A 16,594-nucleotide genomic window follows, 5' to 3' on the forward strand; every position below is an offset into this window, starting at 1 on the left:
GGTAATTCAGTGTCCTGTTTGCTTCTTGGATTCAAGGATATAACTTTTTCATAGGCTTGAAACGTTCTCATCAATTATTTGTTTGAATAGGCTCTTCATTCCCTTCTCCCTCTCTTGTTCTTCTGATATATTCATTATTCTTGTATTGCTCTTTCTGGTGATATCAGGCAGTTGTCATAGAGCTCTATCACAGAGGTCCCCAACCCCCAGGCCGTGGACCGATTCTGGTCCGTGGGCCACTTGGTACCGGTCCGTAGAGAAAGAATAAATAACTTACATTATTTCTGTTTTATTTATATTTAAGTCTGAACAATGTTTTATTTTTTTTTTAATGACCAGATTCCCTCTCTTACATCCATCTAACACTCACTCTTGATGCTTGTCTCGTAAGTTCGACAATTATATGTAAAAATACCACAGTTTTTATGCCGGTCACATAATTTTATTTTGTGCATTTATTCGTCCCACCCTAAAGGTCGGTCTGTGAAAATATTTTCTGACATTAAACCAGTCCGTGGCCCAAAAAAGGTTGGGGACCACTGCTCTATCATATCTTTTAATTCTTGAGTCTTTCTCTTCTTCCCTTCATATTATTTCTACTTGCCAGTCTTTGATATCACTGATTCCCTCCTCTATCTGGACTGTTTTATTAGCCAAACTAGCTAGCTCATTTTTCAATTCATGTATTGAGTTCTTCATTTCTGTCATTTATTTTTGACAGAGACAGAGAGAGAGTCAGAGAGAGGAACAGATAGGGACAGACAGACAGGAAGGAGAGAAATGAGAAACATCAATTCTTCATTGCAGCTCCTTAGTTGTTCAGTGATTGCTTTCTCATATGTGCCTTGACTAGGGGGCTATAGCAGAGTGAGTGATACCTTGCTCAAGCCAGTGACCTTGGGCTCAAGCTAGTAACCTTGGGCTTCAAGCCAGTGACCTTTGTGCTGAAACCAGCAACCATGGAGTCATGTCTATGATCCCAAACTAAACCAGCAATACCTCTCGCATGCTGGTGAGCCTCTGACCAAACCAGATGAGCCCATAATCAAGCCAGTGACCTCAGGGTTTTGAACCTAGGTCCTTTGCATCCCAGTCTGATCCTCTATCCTCTGCACTACTGCCTGGTCAGGCTTCATTTCAGTTTTTAAACCATTCATTTTATTTTCTGATTTCCTTAAATTGCCTATCAGTGTTTTCTTGCATCTTATTGAGTATTTTTAGAACTTCAATTTTGAATTCTCTATCATTTAACTCCAAGATTTTCATGTAATTGAGATTGCTTTCTGGAGATTTTTTCATTTTCTGTCCGAACATTGTCTCTTTTTTCATTAGTCATGGTACTAGTTTTTTTTCCTGCCTTGATAGCATTTGAGAGTGGTATTGTTAATAAATCAAACAAAAAAGCCCCAAAATATAAAAATTAGAAATATAAAATAAATTTAAAAAGAGAAAAACTACAAGAAACAAAAAAATCAAAAAACAAAACAAAAAAAAACAACCAAGCAGCCTGACCGGGTGGTGGTGCAGTGGATGCAGCATCAGACTGGGATGCAGAGGACCCAGGTTTGAAACCCTGAGGTCACTGGCTTGAGTATGGACTCATCAAGCTTGGGTGTGAGGTCACCAGCTTGAGTGTAGGTCACTAGCTTGAGTGTGGGATCATAAACATGACCCCATGGTCACTGGCTTGAAGCTCAAGATCACTGGCTTGAACCCAAGGTTGCTTACTTGAGCAAGGGGTCACTTACTCTGCTGTAGCCCCCCAGTCAAGGCACACATAAGAAAATGATCAAAAACAACTAAGGAGCTGCAACAAAGAATTGATGTTTCTCATCTCTCTCCTTTTTTGTCTTTCTGCTATCTATTCCTCTCTTTGTCTCTCTCTCTGCCTTTGTCTCTCTCTCTCTCTCTCTCTCTCTCTCTCTCTCTCTCACACACACACACACACACACACACACAAACACACACCCAAGCAAATAAAAAAATGAGGTGTTGGTTATACTTGCAAAAGACTTTTCTATTTTTTCCAGTAGGTGGCACTGGATTACAAGTTTTAGCTCTATAAAATCCCCAGACTGACCTCTGCTGAGCATCTGCTCTCACCATGATGGAAATGGGGCTGTAGTCATGATGATGAGTGGGCTTGCTATGAGGGCTTCATGGCTTTAGTAATGGCAATCTCAGACTTTTGGGTGCTTTCCCTGTATCTCAACAGGCCAGAGGACCAGACACAGACCACCTCTGTTTTTGAGGGGAAAGAGTGGTCATAGGGAACAAGCTGTGGGGTATGTCTCTGCCACTCTCCATACCCCCTGAGAAGAGGGAGGTGGAATCTGAGAGGGTAGAGAGCTTCACTTTGTATTTCTCTGTCTCTTTTTCAAGTGCGGGCTGCCAGTAGACTGCAGGAACACTGGCAGTGACCAGAAGCTCTGCCGCTGCTTTGGTTCAGTATCTTTCCAGATGTCCCCTAATCTCTTTGTTCCTCCTTGCTGAAGAAGACCCAGACACTCTGGGTTTATCCTTTTTCCAGAGCCCCATCAAGTGCTTATTATGCTCTGTCGCCAGTTTTTACCCTTCCTGCTTTTAGTCAATTGGATGTGCAGACTTTTTCAGGCAAGCCTGTGAGCCTAACTGGGGTTCCTTCACCGAATTATAGCTGTTCAGTTTGTTGAAATTTCAAAGGGAGAGATCAAAGGTATCTCTGATGCTGCCATTATGCTGACGTCATTGCAATGATTTCCACCAATTTCTGAATATTAACTTGTATTCTGCTATTTTTCTAAATTCATTTATTAGATCTAGTAGTTTTTTTTTGGTAGAGTCTTTAGGCTTTCTAGGTATAACATCATGTTATCTATGTATCATGGCAGTTTTACTTCCTCCTTTCCTATTTGGAAGCCTTCCGTTTCTTCTGGTCTCATTGCTGTGTCTAGAACTTTCAGTACTATATTGAATAAGAGTGGTGAAAACAAACATCCTTGTGTGGTTCTTAAGGGGAATGCATTTTAGTTTTTGCCCATTGCATATGATGGTGGCTGTGAGTTTGTCATATATGGCCTTTATTACATTAAAGTTATTTCCTGTGTTTCCACTTTGCTGAGAGTTTTTATCAGAAATAGGTGCTAAATTTTATCAAATGCTTTTTCTTCATATATTGGTATGATCATGTGGTTTTATCCTTCATATTGTTTATGTGAAGTATCATGTTTATTGATTTGTGAATATCGTAGCAAGCTCTCATCCCTGAAATAAATCCTACTTGTTGATGGTGTGTGATGTTTTTAATGTATTGCTGGATCTGGTTTGCTAATATTTTGTTGAGGATTTTAGCATCCATATTTATTAGGGATTTTGGCCTATAATTTTCTTTCTTTGTAGTATTTTTATATGGTTTTGCCCTTAGGATAATGCTAATCTTGTAAAAAAAAATAGAAAAAGAAAAAAAGGTTGGGAGTCTCCCCTCCTCTTGAATTTTTTGGAATAGTTTGAGGAAGATTGGTATTAGTTCTTCCTTGAATGTTTGATAAAATTCACTTGTGAAGCCATCTCATCCATGATTTTTGTTTGTTAGGAGTTTTTTTAAAAATTATTATTACTATTTCAATTTCATTAATTTTAATCAGTCTATTCAGGCGTTCTGATTCTTCCAGATTCAGTTTGGAAAATTATATGTTTCTAGGAACTTATCATTTCACCCATGTTGTCCAATATCTTGCCGTATAGCTTTTCATAATATCACTGCTGGTTTACTCAGTCAGTTAGAGCATTTCCCCCAGACACCAGGGTTGCGGGTTTGATCTCTTGTCAAGGCACACATGGAAAGCAACCAATGAATGCACAATTAAGTGGAACAACAAATGAATGCTTCTCTCTCTCTCTCTCTTCCTTCCTCTATCTTTCTTTTAAAATTAATATAAAAAGTATTTTTCTTATAATTTCTTGTATTTCTGTGGTGTCAGTTTTTTCTCCTCTTTCATTTCTCATTTTATTAATTTGGATTCTCTCTCCTCCCCTTTTTTTCTGAAGAATCTGGTTAAAGTTTCATCAGTCTTGTTTATCTTTTCAAGAATCAGCTCTTGATTTCATTGATCTTTTGTATTTTTCTTTTTTAGTCTCTAGGTCATTTATTTCTACTTTAAACTTTTCTTCCTTCTACTTAAATCTTTTCTTCCTTCTACTTACTTCAGGCTTTGTTTGTTGTTCTTCTTCTAGTCCAGTGATGGTGAACCTTTTTATAAAAACAGCCCACTTTTGCAGAGCTGGCCAACCTGGTCCCTCTTGCCCACTAGTGGGCGTTCCAGCTTTCATGGTGGGCGTTAGCTGAGCAACCAAATGGCGCTGCATTTGGCCCACCTTGGGCCAAACTCATTCATTGTTTAATAGCATGTTATTTAACCTCTATGTGTTTGAGTGTTTTTCAGTTCTTTTATTATAATTGATTTCTAATTTCATAGCATTGTGATCAAAGAAGATGCTTGATATATGATTTCAACCTTCTTGAATTTATTAGGACTTAGTTTGTGTCCTAACATGTGGTCTGTCTTTGAGAATGTCCCATGTGCACTTGAGAAGAATATATATTCTACTGCTTTGGAAATGTCAATTAAATCCATTCAATCCAGTCTGTCATTTAAGGATGCTATTGTTTTGTTGATTTTCTGTCTGGAAGATCTATCCATTGATGTCAGTGGAATATTAAAATCTCCTACTATGACTATATTGCTGTCAATCTTTCCCATAATTTCCAGTAATATTTGTTTTATATATTGTGATATTATAATGTGTGTTTTAATATTTAGATGCTTCTATGTGGGTGTAGAGATGTTTACAAAAGTTATATCCTCTTGTTGGATCAATCCCTTTAGTATTATGTAGTAACATTCTTTGCCGATTGTTATGGTCTTAGTTTTGAAGTTTATTTTGTCTGATATAAGTATTGCTTTCCCAAGCTCTTTGTTCCCATTTGCATGGAATTTTTCTTTCATCCCTTCACTTTCAGTTGTGTGTATCATTTGTTTTAGGTGGCTATCTTGTAGACAAACATATATGAGTCATTTTTTCTTGTTCACTCAGCTACCTTATGTCTTTGGATTGGAACATTTAATCCATTTACTTTTAAAATTATTATTGCTAGGTACTTATTTACTGCCCTTTTATTCTTTATACCTATGTTCCTCTTTATATATATATATTTGTCTTTTTCTTCTTAAAGCAGACCCTTTAACATTTCTTTACACTGGTTTGGTGTTAATGAACTCCTTTAGCTTTTTTCTGGAAAGCTCTTTATTTTGTCTTTAATCTTAAATGATAGCCTTGCTGGATAAAATAGTCTTGGTAGAAGGTCCTTGCTTTTCATCACTTTGAATATTTCAGATCAATCACTTATGGACTGATGTGTTTCTGTTGAGTTATCAGCTGAAAGGCTTACTGGAACTCCCTTGTAGGTAACTAACTGTGTCTCTCTTGTTGCCTTTAAGATTTTCTCTTTGTCTTTAAACTCTTATCATTTTAATTATGATATGTCTTGGTGTTGGTCTTTTGGTTCATCTTAATTGGGACTCTCTGTGCTTTCTGAATTTGTGTGACTTTTTCCTTCAGCAGGTTAGAGACATTTTTAGCCATTATTTCTTCAAACAGGTTCTCTGTCCCTTGCTCATTCTCTTTTCCTTCCAGTATCCCTATGATGTCATGTTGTTATGCTTGATGTTGTCCCTGAGGTCCCTTGGCCTTTCCTCATGTTTTAAATTCTATTTTCTTTTTGATATTGTGCTTGGGTGCTTACTGTTATCTAGTCCTCTAAATCACTGATTTGATCCTCTACTTCATCTAATCACTGTTGTTTCTTTCTAGTGTAATCTTCATATCAGATATTATATTCTTCATTTCTGACTGGTTCTTTTTTATGGTTTCTATGTCCTTTTTAATGCTTACTATCTCTTTGTTTAAGTTCTCACTGAGGTTATCCTTTTTTCATGTAAGGTCCTTGAGCATCTTTATAACAATTGTTTTAAACTCTGTATCTGGTGTGTTGGTTATTCCATTTTATTTAATTCTTTTTCTGGGGGATTTCTCTTATTTTTTCATTTGATGCATATTCTTTGTGTCTCCATTTCATCTTTGTGTATTAGGTAGATGTGCTATGACTCTCAAACTTGTTATGATGGCTTTATGGTATAGATAATTTTGTTGAGCTTTGTGGCACAATATTCCAGTGATCAGTGTCACAGGAATGTTTTAGAGAGTTATATGTGCCTTCCTGTTATAGTTGAGTCTTGAATGTTGTTGACTTTTTCCTGGGTAGAGTTAACCCTTCAGGCTGACTGACTGTAAAATAAACCTTGAGTTGTTCCTAGCAGGGTCTGGAATCCCCCTTTGGGTGTGCTACTTGTCTGGATAGCTGTGTCAAGCTTGGTGTGGTCTGAAGCCCATTACTGGTTGTGTTGGTTCTGGTACCTCTTGGGCGGGGTTCAGGTATAAGTTAGACATTGTCTATAACTGCCTTGGAATATCTATCTGGAGTTACCACACTATTCACTGTTTGTGCCTGTGTCTACTGGGCCTGAGTGTGCAGATTCTGTACAAGAATCTGATTACTTCAGTTTAAAGCTGGGCAGATCTTTAAAAGGTCCTAGGCTCCCTGAGTTCCATCCTCACCTGTCAACTACTCTCCCTCCACCAGAGGTTGCCTAGTTTTCCTCCAGAGTCTTCAGAAAAAGACCGTAGAGTGGGCCCTGGTTACCCAAGGTGCATGGACCCTTCCACACATCAGGGGCTTAGTAGGGCAGTGTGACCTGGGTGTGGAGGATGGGGCTAGTGGGTCATGTACTTAATGAGGGAAATGTGGCCCCTACTCTAAAGGCAAACCACTCAGTTTCTGCCAGGGTCTCCAACTCTAGCTCCCCCAGGAGGAACACACTGCAGATATAGGATCAGTACAGCCAGCCAACCCATACACAGGAGCAAGCTCAACAGGGTGGAGCTTCCAGGTCTCAGGAAGATAGATTAAGAGTCTTTTGTGGGAGATGGTTCTAGCCAAGCCCATACGAGGGAGCCAAACACTACATCCCAGTCCCAGACAACAGCTGCTGGTGGAGACACACTCCAAATGTCCAAGCTCAAGCAGTACACCCTTCCCCCTGTGGAACTGAGCTCAGCCAGGGGGAGTTACCAGGACTTAGTATGGCCAATCTAAATAGTCTCCCACTGATGGTATTGCTGGCAGGCTGTAGAAGGGGAATAGGCACTTCTTCCTCTTCCTGGGATAGCATGGGCTGAGCTAACAGGGGATATGGAGGTGGTCCCCTTTCAACATAGCCACACAACCCAGTACCTGCTTATCTTATTCCTTGGCGAAAACCTCCTCAAAAGACACTCTGAAAGTCCTAACTCTTTGAGGCACTCTGATCCCCCTGCATGACTGAACTCAGCAGGGTAGGGCCACAGAATGACAGGGCAGGCCCAGTGATTCAGCAGGTGAGGGAGCATACCAGTTATGCACTCGAGGTGAGGAAGAATGGTCCCCTTTCCAGTTACACAGTTCAATCATTATCTGACTCTCTACCAAAAGTTTCTCCAGAAAAAGAGCCAACTCAAAGGTCCATACTGGAAGACCCGAGCCAGCACACCTCTCTACAGGACCCAAGCACAGAAAAGTGTTGTCACTAGTGCTTGGAGGACCAGGCTGTGCACTCCTGTTGCAGTAATATAAGGTTATAGTGATTAAATATATAGAAATATAGACAAATATGGAAGATATATAAAAATAATTAGGATATAATATTAAAGCAATTAAGGAAGTTAAATAAAGTTATGCAATCTGGATAGGAATTAATATAGTGCATAGGATATGATAAACAAACTCTGCCTTTCATGCAGGACTCAATCAGTGTGTGTGTGAAGTTACATATAGATAAGAAGTGGCTTGATGTCATAACTCTGTGGGTGATGTAGACAGGAGGCTTCCCTAGGAACATCTTAAAAGTGGCTTGATGTGACATTTCAGTAGATTAACATAAAAAGGGCTCCCTGTGAAGAAGTTCCAAAAAGGTGGTTTGAGGTAATAATCCTACAGATTGACATCATTAGAAGGCGTTGGCTAAAAAAGTTCTAAAGCTGAGGGGCCCCCTGCTGCAGTAGTCACCCAGACTCCAACGTGAATGTGAACTGTTTCCATGCCTCTCTGAGCTCTGGCCAAAGACAGCTGAGATGAGCATGCCCACAGTGCCCCCTTAAACTGTACCCAGGCATGCCAAAAGGATTTGTGGGTAATAAATTGCCTGTGTGATTATTGCAACTAACTCTGTGTGTTGGTTGTGTCTTTCCTCCCGTGGCAGTTAGTACTAGCACTGATTAGTAGCATCCTCATAGCCGCCTCAAAAGTAGTCTCGAAGAGGCTGCCAGCCTGCTAAAAAAAAAAAGCAGGAGTGTCCCACTGCACGAGGAAGTTGAATCAGGGACGCCTGATTGACGTAGAGCTTGGGCTTTAACTAGGACAATATCCAAAGACTTTTTAAAACAATGTTTTCTGCACCCTCAACTGACACACTGCTCTCCACTAGGCTACGGGGCCCAATCAGGTGTCTGGGAAACTAATTCTCAAAATGACTCCAGAACACCTGCAGTTATTGAAAAGAGAAATTAATATGTATTAACTAGAAACTCATTTACCAAGTCCCCACAGCACATAAAGCCCTACAGGATCAAAGAACTCTCTTCGAAAAGGAGGACCCTTTTCCTTTGACTGCAGGGAAGACACCTACTGAGGTCCAACCCTATAGACCTAATTTTCAACAACGTATTCCTGGTGAATGTACCCTGCCTGGATACCTCTTTTTTTTGTGGACACCCCAAAAATATACTACCTTATGATGGCAGACCTTATACCAAATTTTACCAACCATTACCTGCTATAGCCTATCCATATGTTGACAACACACAATTTCAGGGCCAGCACACCTTAGGTTTTCTTAGCCCCCAAGGGATTTCTGCCACTGCTCATAATACTACTTACCCTCAAAATAAGAGAGCCATAGGTCTCATTGTAGCTGGCATAAGGGCAGCCGTCAACTTAACAGCTCTATGGGGAGATTTTGCCTATTCTGAAGCCAACTTAAGAAATGCAATGGACTTCCCTGGCTGGGTAGCTTAGTTGGTTAGAGAGTCTTACTGCTACACCAAGGTTGTAGGTTCCATCCCTGGTCAGGGCACATGCAAGAATCAACCAATAAATCCATAAATAAGTGGAACAACAAATCAATGTTTCTCTCTCTCTCTCTCTCTCTCTCTCTCTCTCTCTCTATCACGTCCTCTCTCTCAAAAAAAAAAAATAAGTAAATTAATTAATTAATTTTAAAAATTAATGTACAATATAGCAACCTGTCCAGTGACATAACTAATAGGCTTATAAATATTTATGAAAAAACTGCCACTGATTTTATGGTAATAAAATATAAATGGAAGAAATCCTGACACAGACAGTAGCTTTATGTGTTCTTTCCATCCTGAGAACAGAAGAAACATAAAAAACAGAGAAGTATCACTAGATATGAGTTCTAGAATTATGCAGGTAATTCTTAATCTAAAAGTAACAATAAAGACAAAATGTTGTTATAAAGAAAAAAATAAGTCTGAAAATGAATAAAGTTTGAAGGATAATGCCAACAGAGTAAGCCTCTACATTGAAAAAAAAAAGAAATTTAAAGGCTCATTAATAATAATTATTTATATTAAATAAAATTACAGCGATAGCCAAATGGTAACTAGCTTTAAGCAACAGAAACTCAAGAAGCATGTGCCCAAACAACCAATACAGCTAAAATAACTTCAATAACCTGATATAAGCATGGCTTTGGAAAGGGGATACAGACAAGAGGCTTTGCAGAGTTTCAAAATCTATGTGATTATAACCCGGTGTACAGACCTGACCAGTTGATTGTGCAGTGGATAGAGTGTCATTCTGGGATGCTGAGGACCCAGGTTCAAAACCTGGGGTCGCTGGTTTGAGTGTGGGCTTATCTGGCTTGAGCATGAGATCATAGACATGACCTCAAGGTCGCTGGCTTGAGCAAGAGGTCACAGGCTTGGCTAGAGCCCCCCCCCAAGGCATGTATGCGAAATGAAACAACTAAAGTGCTGCAACTACAAGTTGATGCTTCTCATCTCTCACTCTCCCTTCCCCTTGCTAAAAAAAATAAAATAAAACCAAGAGTACAGTCTTTATACAATGATCACCTACAAGGGCAAGCCAAGGGGCCACTCAGGGTCACACAGACATGATTTGGAAGGCTGATTTCCTTAGGCAAACTCTTAACACAATTCCATTAGATACAGTCCTGTTTTTATTCTTACAATAGCATACAAAGGCAAAGAAATTATTCAACAAAACGTTCAAATTCATGATGGTTACCATGAAAATGAAAGTGGAAGAATTAGATTTTCCTTGTTAAATCTTTTTAGAACCAACTTCTCCTAAAACACATAAAGAAAAGTTGAAACAATATTACTTACTGATTGGAAGGCATCACTTGGATACACAGTCATTAATCTTGCCAAGGCCTAAGAAGAGCTTCACAAACACACAGCAAGTCTGCAGAATTATGAGATACCAGTAATCCCAAACTGCACTGAACATTCTGGTGACCAAATGAAAGGAAGAAAAGTGCTGGTCTCAGTATTATGTAATAGTTATAGCATATTTCTTCATGTGCAGCATAATTTGCTTAAGTATTACACAGTAGATACTGGGGGATAAAACCAGAATTTTTGAATATACAAAAGCAATATCACATTATTAATGTAAAAGCTGTTAAGTTCTAGGATTATAATACCACTATTTGGGCATTGAGAACACTTAAAATTTTCAATACATTTCCAGTACAGTCTCCTGGTTGGTCACTAGCCTGTCAACATGCTGTCCTCTGCACACTACCTCAGTCAGACTAGTCATTTCCATGAAACTCAGTTATCATCAGAATCGCTGTACTCCAGGGCAATGTGTCTAGACAGGATCATCATGGCCATGTCATTCCCCACTGGCTCATGCTTGGCCTCATGTTCACATAGCTCTTGTACCCTTTCCAGCTGAATTCCTATTCAAATAGCAGAAAGAAGATCACTTCGAGCATTGCTTATAGGTGGTTGTGCAATTTCTTGTTGTTTTGCCACAGCTACTGGGGAACCATACATGGAGGGGGTTAAGAGAGAAGAGCTTGTTCCAGGAGGGCCTGGAGGTGGGGGCCTGTGACTACCAGCCTCATGGGCTGATGGTAGAAAGGAGGGCTGCATGAGAATCTGGAGAGAACTGACAGGAGTAGTTTGTGCTGAATAGATCGTGGTAGGGGGTGGAAGTTTGCAGGAGACGGGATTTTCCCCCCAGCCTGTTTGTCTTGTGAATCCTGAGAGAGAGAGAAGCAGTTTTCCCTGCCTGCATGCTCATCCGTCATTGCAAGACTCTAATAAATAAAATGGCCCACCATTCTCTGGCTCCACAGTTCCTTTACCATCTGCCTGAATCCATGGGGACTTGCATGGCCATGGCCACTAGCCTTACAAGGGGCTTAGCCACTTTCTGGGAGACCACAGTCAGCCCCAGGGGAGGACCTTCTCTGTCTTCCTTCCCCCAAACAGGGGCTCCCCAGCTGGAAGAACTTCTGCAAAGGGGACTCTCCACCCCAACCAATCTGAACTGGCTGCTCACCTTGCTGGAGAGAAATAGAATTGGAGTATCCAGCAATGTCTGAGGGATTAGACTCTGGAGCAGGGGCCACTTTCCTTGTACTGATCTCCTGACCAAGAGAACCTTGATGTAGGGGGTCACACTAATGTTGTATTCCCAACCACAGCTGCCTTAACCCACCACACCTGTAACCTGTAGAAAGGTTGATAGGGCCTGACCTGTGGTGGCACAGTGGATAAAGCGTCGACCTGGAAATGCTGAGGTCGCCGGTTCGAAACCCTGGGCTTGCCTGGTCAAGGCACATATGGGAGTTGATGCTTCCAGCTCCTCCCCCCTGTCTCTCTCTCCTCTCTCTCTCTCTCTCTCTCTGTCTCTCTCTCTCCTCTCTAAAAAAAAAATGAATGAATAAAAAAATAAATAAAAAAAAAAGAAAGGTTGATAGGGTGAGGCCCGTCTGAGCGCACACTACAGTCTTTCTACAGAAGACTCTGTGGGAAGACCAGGAAACTGCAAGAGGACGTGGATCAGCTGAAAAGTGGAGGAAAATATTATGGAAATTGGGGCGTTTATGGAGCTGCTGTTATCTCTAAGCAGAAGGAAGCTTATCCTTATACACAGGTTGGCCCCTCCCACACTACCCAGGCACAGGAAATGCAGGCACAAACAGCAAACAAATCAGTAGCTCCAGACAGGTAGCCCACAGCAGGTTACAAACAATTGCTGATGTCAACCCAAGAGGCGCTAGAGCCAACACAACTAGTAGTGGGTAGCAGACCACACCAATGCTAGACTCAGCTAGCTACCCAAGTAGCATGCTCAGAGGAGGAGTCCAGCAGGCACCAGACACTGTGGAGAATAAATACACCCAACAGGACAGACACTGCACAGAATAAATACACTCAACAGGACAGACACTGCACAGTGTCTAATACACATAATCAAGATTGACCCTTAGAGCCACCCAGCCTGAAAGGATAACACTACCCATGAAAGGGCCAACTGCATTCAATGCTCACATACAACAGGAGGGTAAATATTACCCTCAAGAAACATTCCTAGAGCAAGGAACTCAGGTGGCCTGGAGTCAGTACCACTGAGCCCATCTTCCTCATAAAGATACAACAAATTTCAAATTCATAGAGCACTACCTAATACACAGAAAAAATGGGCAAATAAATATGACCCAAATGAATCAACAAGAGAAATTCCCAGAAAAAGAACTAAATGAAATGGAAGTAACCAAACTACCAGGTGTAGAGTTTAAAATGATGGTTATTAGGATGCTCAAGGATCTTAGAGCAACAATGGATAATAACAATGAGAACTTAAACAAAGAGATAGAAAGCATCAACAATAACATGGAAATCATAAAAAAGAACCAGTCAGAAATGACAAATACAATATCAGAAATGAAGAATACACTAGAAGGAATCAACAGCAGGCTGGATGAAGTGGAGGACTAAATCAGGATTTAGATGACAAGATAAACATAAGTACAGAAGCAGAGCAGTGAAAGGAAAAGGGGCTCAAAAAGACTGAGGAAACTAAGAGAGCTCTGCGACAACATGAAGAGAAACAACATTGCATCATAGGGGTTCCTGAAGAAGAAGAGAACGAAAGGGGTTAGAGAACTTGTTTGAAGAATTTATAACCAAAAATTTCCCTAAATTGATGAAGGAAGAAGTCACACAAGTTCAAGAAGCACAGAGGATTCCATTAAAGATGAACCCAAGAAGGCCTACACCAAGACACATCTTAATTAAAATGCCAAAGTTAAAAGTCAAAGAAAGAATACTAAAAGCTGCAAGAAAAAAGCAATTAATTATATACAGAGGAGCCCCTATAAGAATGACATCTGACTTCTCAACACAAACACTTTAGGCCAGAAGGGATTGGCAAGAAATATTCAATGTGATGCAAAACAAGAACTACAACCAAGACTACTGTATCCAGCAAAGCTATGGCTTAAAGTTGAAGGAGAAATAAAAAGCTTCCCAGACAAAAAAAAATGACTCAAGGAATGCATTACAACTAAACCAGTACTGCAAAAAATGTTAAAGGGCTTGCTATAAAAAGAGCAAAGGAAGACCCAGGCCAGTTGGCTCAGCAGTAGAGCATTGGCCTGGTGTGTGGAAGTCCTCAGTTCAATTCCCAGTCAGAGCACACAAGAGAAGCAACTATCTGCTATCTGCTTTTCCACCTTTTTCCTTTCTCTCTCTCTCTTTCTCTCTCTCTCTCTCCCTCTCTTTCTCCTCCTCTCTCTTCCCCTCCCACAGCTATGGCTCAAGAAGTTTAGGACACTTGGCCTCAGGTGCTGAGGATGGCTCCATGGCCTCTGCCTAAGGCACTAAAATGGCTCAGTTGTGAGCAATGGAGCAGCAGCCCCAGATGGGCAGAGCATCACCCCCTAGTGGGCTTGCTGGGTGGATCCTAGTCAGGGTGCTTGCAGAAGTCTGTCTCTGCCTCCCCACCTCTAACATTAAAAAAAAATAGAGCAAAGGCTAAAAAATTGAAAGAAGATTGTAGGCTTAATGGATAAAATGACAATAAATAAGTACATTTCAATAATAACCTTAAATGTAAATGAATTAAATGCTCCAATCAAAAAACATAGTATGGCTGCATGGATAAGAAAACAAGACCCATATACATGTTGTCTACAAGAGGCCAACCTCAGAACAAAAGATATATATAGAATGAAAGTGAAGAGATGGAAAAAAAATTTAGGCAAATAGAAATGAAAAAGGAAAGCTAGAGTAGCAAAACTTATATCTGACAAAATAGCCTTTAAAACAAATGCTATAGTAAGGGATGAAGGTCACTACATAATGATTAAGGGAGCAATCTAACAAGAAGATATAACTATTGTAAATAGTGATGCCCAATATAGGATCACCTAAATATATGAAGCAGATTTTGGTGGACATAAAGGGTGAGATCAATAGCAATACTATAATAGTAGGGGGTTTTAATACTCCACTAACATCAATGGATAAATCCTCCAGACAGAAAGTTAACAAAGAAACAGTGGCCTTAAATGAAACACTAGATCAACTGGATCTAATTGATATCTTCAGAACATTTCACCCCAAAGAAGCAGAATATACATTCTTTTAAAGTGCTCATGGTATATTTTCTAGGATAGACCACATGTTAGGATACACAAAAAGTCTCAGTAAATTTAAGAAGATTGAAATCATATCAAGCATCTTCTCTGACCATGATGACATGAAACTATAAATCAACTACAATAGAAAACTGAAAAACATTCAAACACTTGGAGGCTAAATAGCATGCTATTAAATAATGAATGGGTTAACAATGAGATCAAGGAAGAAATAAAAAATTTCCTTGAAACAAATGAAAATGAACATACAACAACCCAAAATCTATGGGACACAGCAAAAGCAGTCTTGAGAGGGAAGTTCATAGTATTACAGGAATACCTTAAGAAGCAAGAAAACGCTTAAATAAACCAAACTCTGCACCTAAAAGAACTAAAAAAAGAACAAATAAAGCCCAGAGGAAGTAGAAGGAAGGAAATAATAAAGATCAGAGAAGAAATAAAAGACATAGAGGCTAAAAATAAATTACAATAGAAAAGATCAATAAAACCAAGAGCTGGTTCTTTGAAAAGGTAAACAAGATTGACAAATCTTTAAACAGGCTCATCAAGAAAAAGAGAGAGAGCCCAAATAAATAAAATTGAAAGTGGAGAAGTAACAACTGACAACACAGAAATACAAAGAGTTGTAAGAAAATATTATGAAGATCTATATGCCAAAAAATTGGACAACCTAGGTGAAATGGATAAATTCCTAGACACACAAAATCTTCCAAAACTGAATGTGGAAAAATCATAAAACCTAAGCAGCCCAATTACAACAAATGAAATTGAAATAATTATACACACACACACACACACACACACACCTCCCAGAAAACAAAAGTCCTGGGCCAAATGGCTTCATAGGCAAATTTTACCAAACATTTTTTTTTATAATTTTATTTTTTTAATGGGGTGACATCAATAAATCAGGATACATATATTCAAAGATAACAAGTCCAGGTTATCTTGTCGTTCAATTATATTGCATACCCACCACCCAAAGTCAGATTGTCCTCTGTCACCTTCTATCTTGTTTTCTTTGTGCCCCTCCCCACCCCCTATCCCTCTCCCATTCCCCCCTCCCCCCCGTAACCACCACACTCTTATCAATGTCTCTTAGTTTCACTATTATGTCCCACCTACGTATGGAATAATGCAGTTCCTGTTTTTTTCTGATTTACTTATTTCGCTTAACTAACACCTATCCTTCTCAAGCTATTCCAAAAAATTCAAGAGGAAGAAAGACTTCCAAGTTCACTTTATGAGGCAAGCATTTTCCTCATTTCAAAACCAGGAAAAGACACTACAAAGAAATAAAACTATAGGCCAGCATCCCTGATGAACATAAATGCTAAAATTCTCAACAAAATATTAGCAAACTGGATACTGCAATACATTAAAAAGATCATACATCATGATCAAGTGATATTTATTCCAGAAAGGCAAGACTGGTACAATACTTGCAAATCAATAAATGTTATTCATCATATACACAAAATGAAGGATAAAAATCACATGACCATATCAATAAATGCAGAAAAAGCATTTGATAAAATTCAGCACCCATTTATGATAAAAACTCTCAGGAAAGTGGAAACACAGGGAACATACCTCAACATAATAAAGGCCATATATGACAAACCCACAGCCAATATCATACTCAATGGGCAAAAGTTAAAAGCAATCCCCTTAAGATCAGGAACAAGGCAGGGGTGCCCCCCTTCACCACTCTTCCTCAACATAGTTCTGGAAGTCCTAGTCACAGCAATCAGACAAGAAGAAGAATTAAAAGGCATCCAAATTGGAAAAGA

The 16,594-nt window shown here is 39.6% G+C and overlaps 2 protein-coding genes across 2 annotated transcripts in view; both read right to left on the reverse strand.

The window, feature by feature from the left end:
- The window catches only part of LOC136334317 (NXPE family member 3-like), a 75,702-nt gene extending 65,177 nt beyond the window's left edge, over positions 1 to 10,525 (reverse strand). The window contains exon 1 of the mRNA XM_066274364.1: positions 10,507 to 10,525. The gene's annotated coding sequence lies outside the window, so the exon portion shown is untranslated. The remainder of the gene's footprint in view (positions 1 to 10,506) is intronic.
- The window catches only part of LOC136334318 (NXPE family member 3-like), a 288,032-nt gene that overhangs the window by 176,141 nt on the left and 95,297 nt on the right, over positions 1 to 16,594 (reverse strand). The gene's annotated exons all lie outside the window — the stretch shown is intronic.

The sequence above is a fragment of the Saccopteryx bilineata genome, chromosome 4, assembly GCF_036850765.1.
Source record: "Saccopteryx bilineata isolate mSacBil1 chromosome 4, mSacBil1_pri_phased_curated, whole genome shotgun sequence".
NCBI classification, from domain to species: domain Eukaryota; kingdom Metazoa; phylum Chordata; class Mammalia; order Chiroptera; family Emballonuridae; genus Saccopteryx; species Saccopteryx bilineata.